At 49.3% G+C, this 12,591-nt stretch overlaps 1 long non-coding RNA gene and 1 pseudogene across 1 annotated transcript; both read left to right on the forward strand.

Moving 5' to 3' along the window:
* Positions 1-534: 534 nt before the first annotated feature.
* On the forward strand, positions 535-2,675 carry LOC144285237 (uncharacterized). The gene is made up of 3 exons (XR_013353585.1): positions 535-726; positions 1,124-1,334; positions 1,948-2,675. It is a non-coding gene; the product is annotated as an uncharacterized LOC144285237 (long non-coding RNA).
* Positions 2,676-3,744: 1,069 nt separating this feature from the next.
* Positions 3,745-5,921, forward strand: LOC144285238 (elongation factor 1-alpha 1 pseudogene; annotated as a pseudogene).
* Positions 5,922-12,591: the final 6,670 nt, after the last annotated feature.

The following is a 12,591-nucleotide window of genomic DNA, read 5'->3' on the forward strand; positions in this document are numbered from 1 at the left end:
ACCCTGGGCACCTGGAAATAGGAAGAGACACCCCCCTAGTGGGGTGGGGGCTACTGCCCAGGAGACCTCGGCTGAAGCCCAAGTAATTGGGCTGCCTAGGTGGGGGTCAATGGGGTCCCAGAGGCTCTGTGACAGCAGGGACAGGGCAGAGCCATAGGTCCTACCCCTGACGGCATCCCTAGAAGGAGAAGCCTGAACCCCATTGTGCAGATGGGGAGCCTGAGGGGCCCTGAGAGGCACAGGGTCTGTCTGGGTCACAGCCCTGGGCAGGAGAAGGCAGGTCTGAAACCAGCTGTGTCCTCCACGCGACTCAGGCTGCACACAGGCCTCCCGTGGGGAGTGGGTGGGCTGTGTTGGTGTATCTGTATGGACGGGATTTAGGGTAGACGGTGAGTACAGAGCTCCTCGGAGGAGCCCTCAGGGGCCTCCTGTGTGAGGAGGAAGTCTGGTGATGGGACCCCAGGCTGTGGTGACCTCACTTCCCTGATGACACAGTTGCCCGGAATTTGGAACCCAGGACACCAGGCAACTGCATTTCCATACACAGCCTCCTTACTCGCTCATTCGCTAGGAGATCCTGTGAGGAGCAGGATGTTCTCGTGCTGTTTTCGAACCTCTGGGGGCCCCAGGCTGAGGACAGCGCGCCCTACTAGCAGTGCCCCTCGTGGGGGGTGTCCTGTCAGGGCTCACCGGCGCCTCTGGCCATTTGGCAGAAGGGGTCGAAAGGTAACACCCCAGGGCTGTCCCACCCAGCCCCACACTACTCTGCTGACCTGTGCAGCCTCAGTTCCCCTGAACATGCATGAGGGAGAGAAAGGAGACATTTAGGGTGGGCCCACCCTGAACAGGCGCAGGCTGATGAGGGGTCAGAACCTGGTAGGCAGTGGTGGTCACTCCCCAGGTCCAGTCTGGCTGGTGGGATGGGGTGTAGGGATGGTACCCTTCTGCCCAGGGCTGACCTTGGGCCCTGCAGGAATGGGTCACTGCGTCCCGGGTGCAGGGCTATACACACCCAGGTCTGTGTGTGATCTGGGAGCAGCAGGGGGAGTGGGCAGGAGCACAGGGAGGAGGGCCGGGCAGGGCTGTGAGGTCTCTGGGCGGCTGCCCGTCCCCCTCTTTGCAGAGCACCACAGAAGATGTTGGAAGGAGGCTCGCGGACACCAGGTCCCACCTCCCTCCAGTGGTACAGTTGTGCCCCGCCGCCCAGCAGAGCCAGCGTGGACGCAGGGACAAAGTATCAACAGAACCATCTCCAGGGGCAGGTACCCAGGACTGCCTGGAAAGGCCCCTGACCTCGCCCAGGCCACAGTTCCTGTACCTCCTACATTTCACAGGTGGGCCCAGGAGCCAAGACTGGGCTCAGAGCACCTAGCTGGGGGATGGCCATTGGGAAGATGTCCCGGGGGGGGGAGGGGTGTTCCTTCCTGGCTGTGGCCACTCTAGGATGCCCTGGGTGGCTCTGTCCCTGCAGGGTTCACAGAGAGCTAGGCATGCGGTGGCGGAGCGGGGGGGCTCTCTCTCCTCTCATGGGGACTCCATCTGACCCCTCAGAGCCCTCTCCCACGGCCCCTCTCACAGAGGTGGAGCAGCCAGGTGCAGGGGTGGGAGTCCTGGCCCCTCCAGAGCCCGAGTAAGGTTCCCCTGCATCCTGCATCTGGAGGGCCCCCTTCAGAGGCTGCTCCTGCATCAGCAGGTCTAGGGTGAGAAGGGGTGTCTGTAGAGACTCCTGCAGGGGCCCCACAGCCAGCAGATGACCTGACAGGGGTGCTTGGAGAGCTGCTACTCGAGGAAAAGGAGCTGGATCCCAAACAGGAGGGTTGGCCTCTGTTCCTGCCTCAGGCCCTGCTCTAGCTCCTGACCCTGACCCTGCCCCTGCTCCAGCCCCTCACCCTGCCCCTGCCCCAGGCCCTGCTCCAGCTCTTGACTCTGATCCTGACTCTGTTCCAGATCCAGAACCTGTCCCTGTTACAGTTGATGCCAGTGCTCCTGACCGAGAGACTGACCCATATTCTGATGGAGACCTTTGCCTTGACCCCTCTCCTGACCCTGCTGTTGCCCCTGCAACAGCTCCTGCCACTGATGCTGCCCCTCTACTCGTTCCTGCTCTTGACCCTGACCCTGCGCCAGCTCCTGACCCTGAGCCTGACCATGACCCTGCTCCTGACCCTGATCCTGAAAATGACCAGGACTCTGCTCCTGACCCTATCCCTCCTTCTGATCTGGACCCTGGCTTTGCTTCTGCCCCTGACCCTGCTCCTGACTCTGCTCCTGCTTCTGTCCTTATCCCTTCCCTTGCTCCTGATCCTGCCCCTTCCCCTGCTCCCGACTCTGACCCTGACCATGCTCCTGTTTATGACACTGACCCTGACCCTGCTACTGCCCCCGCCCCTTACGCTGACCCTTCTCCTTCCCCACCTCTGCCACTGCTCCTGCCCCTGCCCCTGCCCCTGCCCCTCCTCCTGCTCAGCTCCCAGAGGGCTCCCAGGAGCCCATAGCTCTTTGAAGATAATTGCTTGTACAATTACCCTTCATTCCATCACCTGACCCCAATCTCCCACCCGCATGTGTCATCCCCTCACCTTATATTCTTTCTAGTATCTATTCACTGTGTTTGTATCTTTACACATTCTGTATGGCATATACTATTTCTTTTAAATAAATTGACTTCTTTTCAATTGAACAAATTATGAGCATGAAGTGTGTTCCTGCAGCTGTGCCGTCACATCACAGGACTTTACTGCAGAATATCTCAGGCCCCAAAGGACACCCTATCCCTGAAGTCCTCCTTGAAGGCGATAAAGGAGAAACAAGGGAACACAATGACATGAGACATATAGAAAACAGATAGTGAGAGGGCAGACAAATCCCACCATTGGGTGTTACATGAAACTGATGAATCACTGACCTCTACCTCTGAAACTAAAAATAAATAAATTAAATTAATTCATTGAATTTCAATAGACTAAAATAAAATTATCAGCTAATATAACAGCAAAAAAAATAATTCCATTAAATGTGAATGGATTAAACTCTTCAATCAAAAGGAATATACTGTCAGATTGGACAGAAAACACCATCCAGCTCCATGGTCTACAAGAGAAATGCTTCAAATTCAAGATACAAGTATACTAAAATAACATAATGGAAGAAGAGACGCCATGTGAACAGCAACTGTGAGAGCTGGAGAAGTCATATTAAAATCAGAAAAATAGGCTTTAAGGCAACAGAAATATTAAAAGAGGCAAAGAAAGATAATCCATAACCAATGAAACCTGGATTCATCGGGAAGATAAAATATATAAATGTCTATGCATTCAACACAGAGTCTTCCAAATTCATGAAGGTTCTCTCCTGTACACTATGACCAAAAAGATAGAAAGAGAGAGAGAGGCAGAAACTAGGGAGCAAAGTCAAAACCAAAAATGAGAAACAGATCAAAGCTCCCAGTTGGAAAGGAAGAACTGAAGTGGCCTCTCTTCACATACAGCGTGATTCTGTGCAGAAGATCCCAGGGAATTGACAGAAACCATAAAAACCAATAAATGACTTTGCACAGTCTCAGGACACAAGATCAACATGCATGTTTCCACTGTATTTCTATATACTAACAATGAACAATCTGTAAATGAAAGCAAGAAGACAATTCCAGTTGCAATATGCTCCCAAAGAATAATGTTCTTAGAAATAACTTTAATAAAAGATGGGCAAGACCTGGGTGCTGACCCATAAAACATTGCCGAGGGCTCCGATGTTACAAGGAGATGAGATATCCCATGCACGTGGATCAGGTGACTCAGTGTTGTCAGGATGATAAATCTCCCCAAATCTCCCCAAATCAATATGTAGATTCAATTCAACTGCTGACAAAATCCAAGGGGGATTTTGGGTTGATTCTTGTTTTGTTTTGTTTTAGAAATATACAAACTGACTTTGAAATTTATATGGGATTGCAAGGGACCCAAATCGCCAAAAAATCTTCAGAAAGAACGATGTTGGAGATCCAGTAAGAAGCCCAAATACTTATGGCTCATTGATTTTGACATGGTGCCAGAGCAATTCAATAGAGAAAAAGAAAAATTCCTACTAATTCTTCTGGGATAATTGTGTAACCACTTGCAAAAAGATTACTTCAGGCTTGACCTCACAGCATATGAAGAGCAACTCAAGAAAGCATAAATAAGAGAGAAAGTTATAAAACTCAAAGAAAAAAATAACACAGAGAAAATCCCCATGACCTTGGGTGGGCCAGATTTCTTACATATACACCAAAAGCATGATCCATTTAAAATAAGACAAATGGGACTTCATCAAAATTAAAAACTTTTGTGTTTCAAAAAAGACCATTGTACCCGCAATATCCAAAGACTTCTTTAAAAAATTAAATAAACAAAAAGTTAAGAACTCTAGAGAAAACACAAAAATAGTGAAGGAGGAGGAAGAGGCAGGGGGAGGGGTTGGAGGAGCAGGAGAAGCTATAAAAATGAACAACTCATCTAACTTTTTCCCAACGGGTTTGCCACCAGAACACAGGTGTCATGAAAACCACCGCTAAACCTAAACCAAAATGGGAAAGGAAAAGACTCCCATCAACATCATCATCACTGGACACGTAGATTCGGGCAAGGCTACCACTACTGGCCATCTGATCTACGAATGTGGTGGAATCGACAAAAGAACTATCGAAAAATTTGAGGAGGCTGCTGAGATGGGAAGAGGCTCCTTCAAGTATGCCTGGGTATTGGATAAACTGAAAAATGAGCATGCCCCTCTGGCTTTCACACTGGGTGTAAAACAACTAATTGTTGGTGTTAACAAAATGGATTCCACTGAACCACCCTACAGCCAGAAGAGATAAGAGGAAATCGTTAGGATGTCACCACCTATGTTAAGAAAATTGGCTACAACCCTGACACAGCAGCATTTGTGCCAATTTCTGGTTGGAATGGTGACAACATGCTGGAGCCAAGTGCTAACATGCCTTGGTTCGAGGGATGGAAAGTCACCCGTAAAGATGGGAATGCCAGTGGAACACACTGCTTGGAGCTCTGGATTGCAGTCTGCCACTGCCTCGTCCAACTGACAAGCCCTTGCATCTGCATCTCCAGGACGTCTACAAAATTGGTGGTATTGGTACTGTCCCAGGGGGTCAAGTGGAGACTGGTGTTCTTAAGCCTGGCATGGTGGTCACCTTTGCTCCAGTCAATGTTACAACTGAAATAAAGTCTGTTGAAATGCGTCATGAAGCTTTGAGTGAGGCTCTTCCTGGGGATAATGTGGGCTTCAATGTCAAGAACGTATCTGTCAAAGATGTTCGTCGTGGCAATGTGCCTGGTGACAGCAAAAATGACCCACCAATGGAAGCAGCTGGCTTCACGGCTCAAGCGATTAGCCTGAACCATCCAGGCCAAATCAGTGCTGGATATGCACCTTGCTGGATTGTCACACAGCTCATTGCTTCCAAGTTTGCTGAGCTGAAAGAGAAGATTGAACGTTGTTCTGGAAAAAAGCTGGAAGATGGCCCCAAGTTCTTGAAATCTGGGGATGCTGCCATTGTTGATATGGTTCCTGGCAAATCTATGTGTGTTGAGAGCTTCTCTGACTACCTTCCTCTGGGCTGTTTTGCTGTTCATGACATGAGACAGAAGGTTGCTGTGGGTATCATCAAAGCAGTGGACAAGAAGGCAAGTGGAGCTGGCAAAGTCACCAAGTCTGCCCAGAAAGCTCAGAAGGCTAAATGAATATTATCCCCAATACCTGCCACCCCAGTCTAAATCAGTGGCAGAAGAACGGTCTCAGACAGTTTGTGTCAATTGGCCATTTAAGTTTAATAGTAAAAGACTGGTTAATGATAACAACGCCTCATAAAACCTTCAGAAGGAAAGGAGAATGTTTTGTGGCCCATTTGTGTTTTTTTGTGCGTGTGTTGCATTTTAAGTTATTAGTTTTTAAAACCAGTACTTTTTTTTTTAATTTATTTTTTATTGGTGTTCAATTTACTAACATACAGAATAACACCCAGTGCCCGTCACCCATTCACTCCCACCCCCCGCCCTCCTCCCCTTCTACCACCCCTAGTTCGTTTCCCAGAGTTAGCAGTCTTTACGTTCTGTCTCCCTTTCTGATATTTCCAACACATTTCTTCCCCCTTCCCTTATATTCCCTTTCACTATTATTTATATTCCCCAAATGAATGAGAACATATAATGTTTGTCCTTCTCCGACTGACTTACTTCATTCAGCATAATACCCTCCAGTTCCATCCACGTTGGAGCAAATGGTGGGTATTTGTCATTTCTAATAGCTGGGTAATATTCCATTGTATACATAAACCACATCTTCTTTATCCATTCATCTTTCGTTGGACACCGAGGCTCCTTCCACAGTTTGGGTATCGTGGCCATTGCTGCTATAAACATCGGGGTGCAGGTGTCCCGGCGTTTCATTGCATCTGTATCTTTGGGGTAAATCCCCAACAGTGCATAAAACCAGTACTTTTTAATGGAAATAACTTGACCAAAAATCTGTCACAGACTTTTGAGACTCATTAAAACAAAAGTTTAACGAGAAAAAAAAAAAAGAAAAAAATATGTGTCATCTACTTCTTGGGCAGAGGACTGGTATCTAGGATTCGTACCTACCATACATTCATCGAAACAGACAATCCACCAGAACACACGGGCATAATCTGAGAGGCGTTTCCCAGGAAAGATAACCAAATGGGAACAAGTGCACAGAAAGGTGTCCGCCTCACTCCTCCTCAGGCAGGTGCAGGTGGACTCCACAGTGAGACACCTCCACACGTGGGCCGCACTGGGGACACACACACCTGAGCCGCCCCGTGTGGGTGAGGATAGGGTGCACTGGGGCTCTCACACTGGCTATGAGGGTAGACCTGGAAATCTCTGGGGTCCAAACTCCCAAGAGTGCCACACACTTACTCCGGGACCCTCCCATTCCTCTCGCGCCCCCGCCCCCCAACTCAGAGGTGCCCCGGTGTGCAGACAGGGCTCAGAGCAGCGTTCCTCTCCTGTCAGCACAGGGCCACCACCCGGGAGTGTCTCAGCAGCGGCGTGGGGGATAGAGGGAGTGACACGTCTTATAGGGGAATCTATAGGGGAATACAAACCACCAGAGCCCCCCTGACACTAGGAATGAGTCCCAGAAGCAGAATGAGAGAAGCCGGACGTGACAGAGACACTCTGATTCCATTTCTTGAGGGTCAGACACAAGACAAACCAACTTGGAAGTGACACTATGGGGTCCCCTCGGGGGACAGAGGAAGGGACCTGGGGTGCGCGCACGACGGGGTGACTGGCGGGTGAACAGTGTGGTGTCTCGTGGGCCCTGTGTCCCCGCTGTGCTCCCGTTGGTCAGTCCACGCAGGCTGCGAGTCTGAGCTCAGACCGTTGGTGCGTGTGCTGCGCTCCCACCTCAAGCCCAGTCGCATGATGATCAAGCTCTTTGCGGGTCAGTGCCGAGGCCCGACCGCACCGTGGGGGCTCTGACTGGCACGTGGGGGACGGGTTCATAGCCCGGATCCCACTCTTCCTCTCTGGAGACCCTGGCCCATGGTCAGCTCGGGGACTCGGTGGTTCCATGGTCAGGTGCGGTGCCCTGTCTCCCTCAGTGAGAGGACTGAGTCCTGCTGGGCTGGGCAGGGATCCATAACTGGGGTCCGGGTGGGTCCTGCCGTCCATCCCTGTCAGGCAGGGAGGGAGGTGGGAGACGGTGGCTTGTGACAGAGGGAGGAGCATGACGGGGATGGAGTCCACGTGTCCTCCAGGTGAAGGGCATGGAGAAGAGCCCGGGCCTCGGCCACTCCCCATCCCAGCCTCCTGTCCACCTGTAAATCCAGGGCGAGCTGACCAGCTGACCTCTAGGTGGTCGGTCCCTCTAGCTACCACACTGGGAGTAGGACGGTGAGAGCCAGGCAGGCTGTTCCCATTTTGATCCCAACTCCAATGCCCAGCACGACCTGAGTTGGGGGGCGGGATACAGCGGGGGGGGGGGTGAGAGGGAGTGGATTTTGGGTTTCTCTGCCCATCTTGGACCTTTTCCTACTTTCAGACACAGTTCAGTCTACACCAGGGAGTCGCGCAAACTACCACACGCCATCTCTCCGTAACAACCTCCTTCTGGGTTTTCTAACAAGAGACCCTACAGTCAGAGGCAGGGCAGCTGCCAGGGCCCGGCGAGCACCGTGCCAGGAGACACAGGTCAGATGCGCAGGGTCGAGGGGCTGCGGGCAGGTGCAGGGTTGTGGGGACGCTTGACTCTCCTGGAGCCTCGCGCTTAGCATGTCTCACCCCTCCCTGCAACGTGTCCATATTAATTATTCCGCGGGAAACTGGCCCCATCCTTTACACAATATTTCCCATCGCTGTAACAGCGGGGACACAGGAGTGCGCAGCCAGGTTTTCCTATAAGCCGGGCCTGGGGGTCCTGCGTCCTCTGGTCTCTTTCCCAACTGTCCCTGAGGCCTGGATCGAACCGCATCCCTCACTCAGCATTGCCATGAACTCCGCATGGTGGGGGTCTAGCCTGAGGTGGGTGGAGGGGGGCGCTGGCCACGACCTGGGAGGTGGAGGGGCGAGGGGTGTGTGCTTGGCAGGGGCACGCTGGGGCGGTGGGCGTGCTGGGGGCGCAGCCTCTGTCCACAGCCGCTGAAGCCCGGGACCTGCCTGAGCACGCGCTTCCCCAATCCTGGTGCTGGGAGGTCCCTGTCCCTTGGGGCGTCGGACGGTTTCCTCCAGCCCCTATGGGGTGTCGTCCTGTGCGCTGTGTGTGGGTCAGAGGCGGGGTGCAGGGTGGCCCTTGCCTGCCAGGGGCATGCACAGTCCCTGGTCCGGGTCACCCAGTGCCCAGAGTCCCTGAGGAGTTTCTCATGCTGGGGCAAGGATGGGTGCCATTTGCTAGCCGTGCCGCACTGGGGGGCCTCGATCCTCTGTCTGGGACTGACAGCCCTCGTTCGGGTGAGGACGGATGAGCTGGAGATCTCCATCCCTCTGTGACCGCCGGGGGACCCCGACTCCAGTCAGCCTGCCCGTGAGAAGACTGATCTATGTCACCAAAGAGAGTCCCCTCTTCCAACACTGCCCTCCCCCACCACCTGGGCGCCTGTAGGGAGAGAGGTGGGCCTGTGGGCAGGGGCACACCTGGGGTCACTTCTCTATGGTGGCCTGGTAGCAGGTGCATAGCTGTAGCTAGGCTGTGTATTTCGGACCTTTTGTATATACAGAATATACAAGACCTGCTGTTTTGTGAAGGTTCCTGTAACATAGCCTGATGGTTTCAAAGTCCACCCATGTTTGGAGCAGTATCAATAATTTGGTCAGCCTTATGCCAAGTAAGTTTTATTGGATAGATACACCACATTTTGGTTATGCATTCATCAGCTGGTGGACATTTGGCTTGTTTCTACCTTTGGGCAAGTGTGACTAACCATGCAAGGAATATTCTTGGTCAGGATTTTCATATGTGTTCGTTTCTCTTGGGTATACCCCTAGGTGTGGAATATTGGGTATATATACCTAGGTGTGGGTTATACCTAGGTGTGGAACCTGTGTTTACATGTTGAAAAATTGCCAGACTGTTTCCCAAAGGGCCACACACGTTATTCTACATTTCTACCAGCGGAGTAGGAGGATGCCAGTTTCTCCGTATCTTTGACAACACCTCTTAATAGCTATCTTTTCAATTACAACTATCCTAGTGGATGTGAGATCATATCTCATTAGTTAATTGTGGCTTTGACTTGCATTTGCATCCCAAAGAGTGGTGTTGGGCATTTCTCATGGGCTTGCTGGCCACTTGTATGTCTTCTTTGGAGAAAAAAATCTATTCAGCCGTATTAATCCACTTTAATTTTTAAAGTTTGTAAAAAGATTTTATTTATTTGAGAGAGAGCTCGAGAGCGTGCGCAAGAGTGAGCATAAGTGGGGGGGAGAGGCAGAGGGAGAAGGAGAAGCAGGCTCCCCGCGAAGCAGCGCTCCATCACAGGACCCCAGAATCATGGCCTGAGCCAAATGCTTAACTGATGAGCCAGCCACTCAGGTGCCCCCGCATTGCCCATTTTCAAATTGGTTTATTAGTTTCCTATTATTGAGTTGTAAGATTCCATCTATTTTCTACACATGAGTCTCTCATGTTATGTGTAATGGGCTGATAGGTTGTCCTGTTTAGTAGGGTGTCTTCTTACCTTTTTGATACTGTCTTTCAATCGAGCTATTTTTAACCATAATGAAGTCCCATGTCTGTATGTAGTTATTTTTAAAATTTAGTTTTTAGATCTGTGGTTTTGATGTCATATCAGAAGAGCCACTGCCTAATTCATGGTCTAAAACTTTTTTATTTCCTTATATTTTCTTCTAAGAGTCTTCTCTTATGATTAGCTGTAATCTGTTTTGTTTGTCGGGCTGTAAGGAAGGGATCCGACTTCCTTCTTTGCCTGTGGATATTCAGTTTTCCGCGTGCCATTTGTGGAAAAATTTCCTTCTCCCTTGGTCTCATCATTCACCAAAAATCAGGTGACTGTAAATGCGAAAGTTTATTTCTGCACTCTTAATTCCATTCCACCAATCTGTAGGTCTATGTTTATGCAACTACCACAGGGTCTTCCTTGCTGTGGTTTTGTAATGAGTTTTGAAATCAGGAAGTGTGAGTCTTCCCTCTTTGTTCTTTTTCGATATTGTTTTGGCTGTTCTGGCTCCCTGGAATTTCCATATGCATTTTATCATTGGCTTGTCAATTTATGCAAAAAAGGAAAAAGAAAAGAAAGGCACCTGATATTTGCAGGGGATTGCACTGAAGCTGCAGTTCTGTTTGTGGAGCATTGCCATCTTAATACTATAAGGTCTTCTGGTCCGTGAATACGGGATGACTTTCCATTTATTTTGGTCTTCTTGAGTTGCATTGAATAATCTTTTGTAGCTTCCTGGTAGCTTTCATGGTACAAGTCTTGGGCTTTTTATTCTCAATGTCACATTGTTTCAGATGCTATTATAAAGCAACTGGCTTTCTTCATGGAGTGTATAGAAATGGACTTTTCATTGATATGTGCTGTTCTTTTGGTTCCAGATATACGTGATGGCTCCATGGCTGTGCATATTGCGGAATGATCACGCAATAGGTCCAGCTAACATCTATCGCCTCACATAGTTGCACATTGTTTTCATGTGATGAGAACGTTTACAATTTACCTCTCTGCAATTTCCAATGTGCAACACAGTATTAACTATAGTTACCATGCTGTGTACTACATGCCTGTAACTTATTTGTTTGAAACCAGCAGTTTGTACCTTTTGACCACTTTCACCCAATTCAGTCATCCCCCAGCCCCTGCCTCTGGCAACCGCCTGTGTTCTCTGTATCTGTGAGCTCTAATTTTTTTCCTTAAGTTTCCACATATAAGTGAGATAATATGATATTTGTTTTTCTCTGACTTACTTCATTTAGCATAATATCCCCAAGTTTCCTTTCTTTTTTCTGAGGCATTTATTTATTCATGAGAAACTCAGCGGGAGAGGCAGAGACACAGGCAGATGGAGAAGCAGGCTCCCTATGGGAGCCCGATGTGAGACTCGATCTCAGGACCCTGGGGTCATGATCTGAGCCGAAGGCAGACGCTCAACCACTGAGCCACCCAGGCATCTCGATATCTTGGTTCATCACTCTTTCATCCGGGTTGTCACAAATGGTAAGATTTCCTGGGTAGTATTCTATTATGTATTTACACACACACACACACACACACACACACACCCATATGTATGGACACACAAGCCCCCCATCTTTATCTCTCCACCCATCATGCACACTGTGGTGGTTTCCATGTCTAGACCCTTGTAAGGAATGCTGCCATGAACATGTTGGGAGAGATATCTTTTTGAGTTAGTGTTTTTGTTTCCGGTAGATAAATACCCAAGAGTGGGATTGCTGGATCATATGGTATTTCTATGGTTAATGTTTTGAGGAACTTCCATGTCGTTTTCCACTGCGGCTGCCCAAGTTACGGTCTCACACAATTGCTCTTTTGTCTCCTGCAGCCTTCTGAGCTACTTTATTACTCCAGTAGCTTTACTGGGTATTCTCTATGATTTCCTATATACATGGTCATGTGGTTTGCAAATAGAGATAATTTTATTCCTCCCCTCCAATCGAAAATGAATTTTTTTCAATTCTTTTGCTTAATTGACATGAATGAAACCTCCAGTAGAGTGTAGACTTAGAATTGGGGAAAGTGCACATTGATCATCTTATTCCTGACCTCAAGGACAAAGCTTCCAGGCTTTTCTACATTAAGTGTGATATGAGTTGGGCATGGTTCACAGATGCCCTTTATCAGGCTCGGGAGATTCCCTTCTGGTTCTAGTTTCTTGAGTGTATTTATCGTGAAATAGTTTTGGATTTTTGTAGAGGATTTTCTGCACCAAGTCATCTCTCGTTATCTCTTCTTCTGTTTATCTCTCTCTCTCTCTCTCTCTCTCTCACACACACACACAGAGAGAGAGAGAGAGAGAGAGAGAGAGAGAGAGAGAACTTCTTTGGAAGCCAATCCAAATCTAAATATTAAATCCTTGCTGCAGGATGGTT

Source organism: Canis aureus, chromosome 16, assembly GCF_053574225.1.
Source record: "Canis aureus isolate CA01 chromosome 16, VMU_Caureus_v.1.0, whole genome shotgun sequence".
In the NCBI taxonomy this organism is placed as follows: domain Eukaryota; kingdom Metazoa; phylum Chordata; class Mammalia; order Carnivora; family Canidae; genus Canis; species Canis aureus.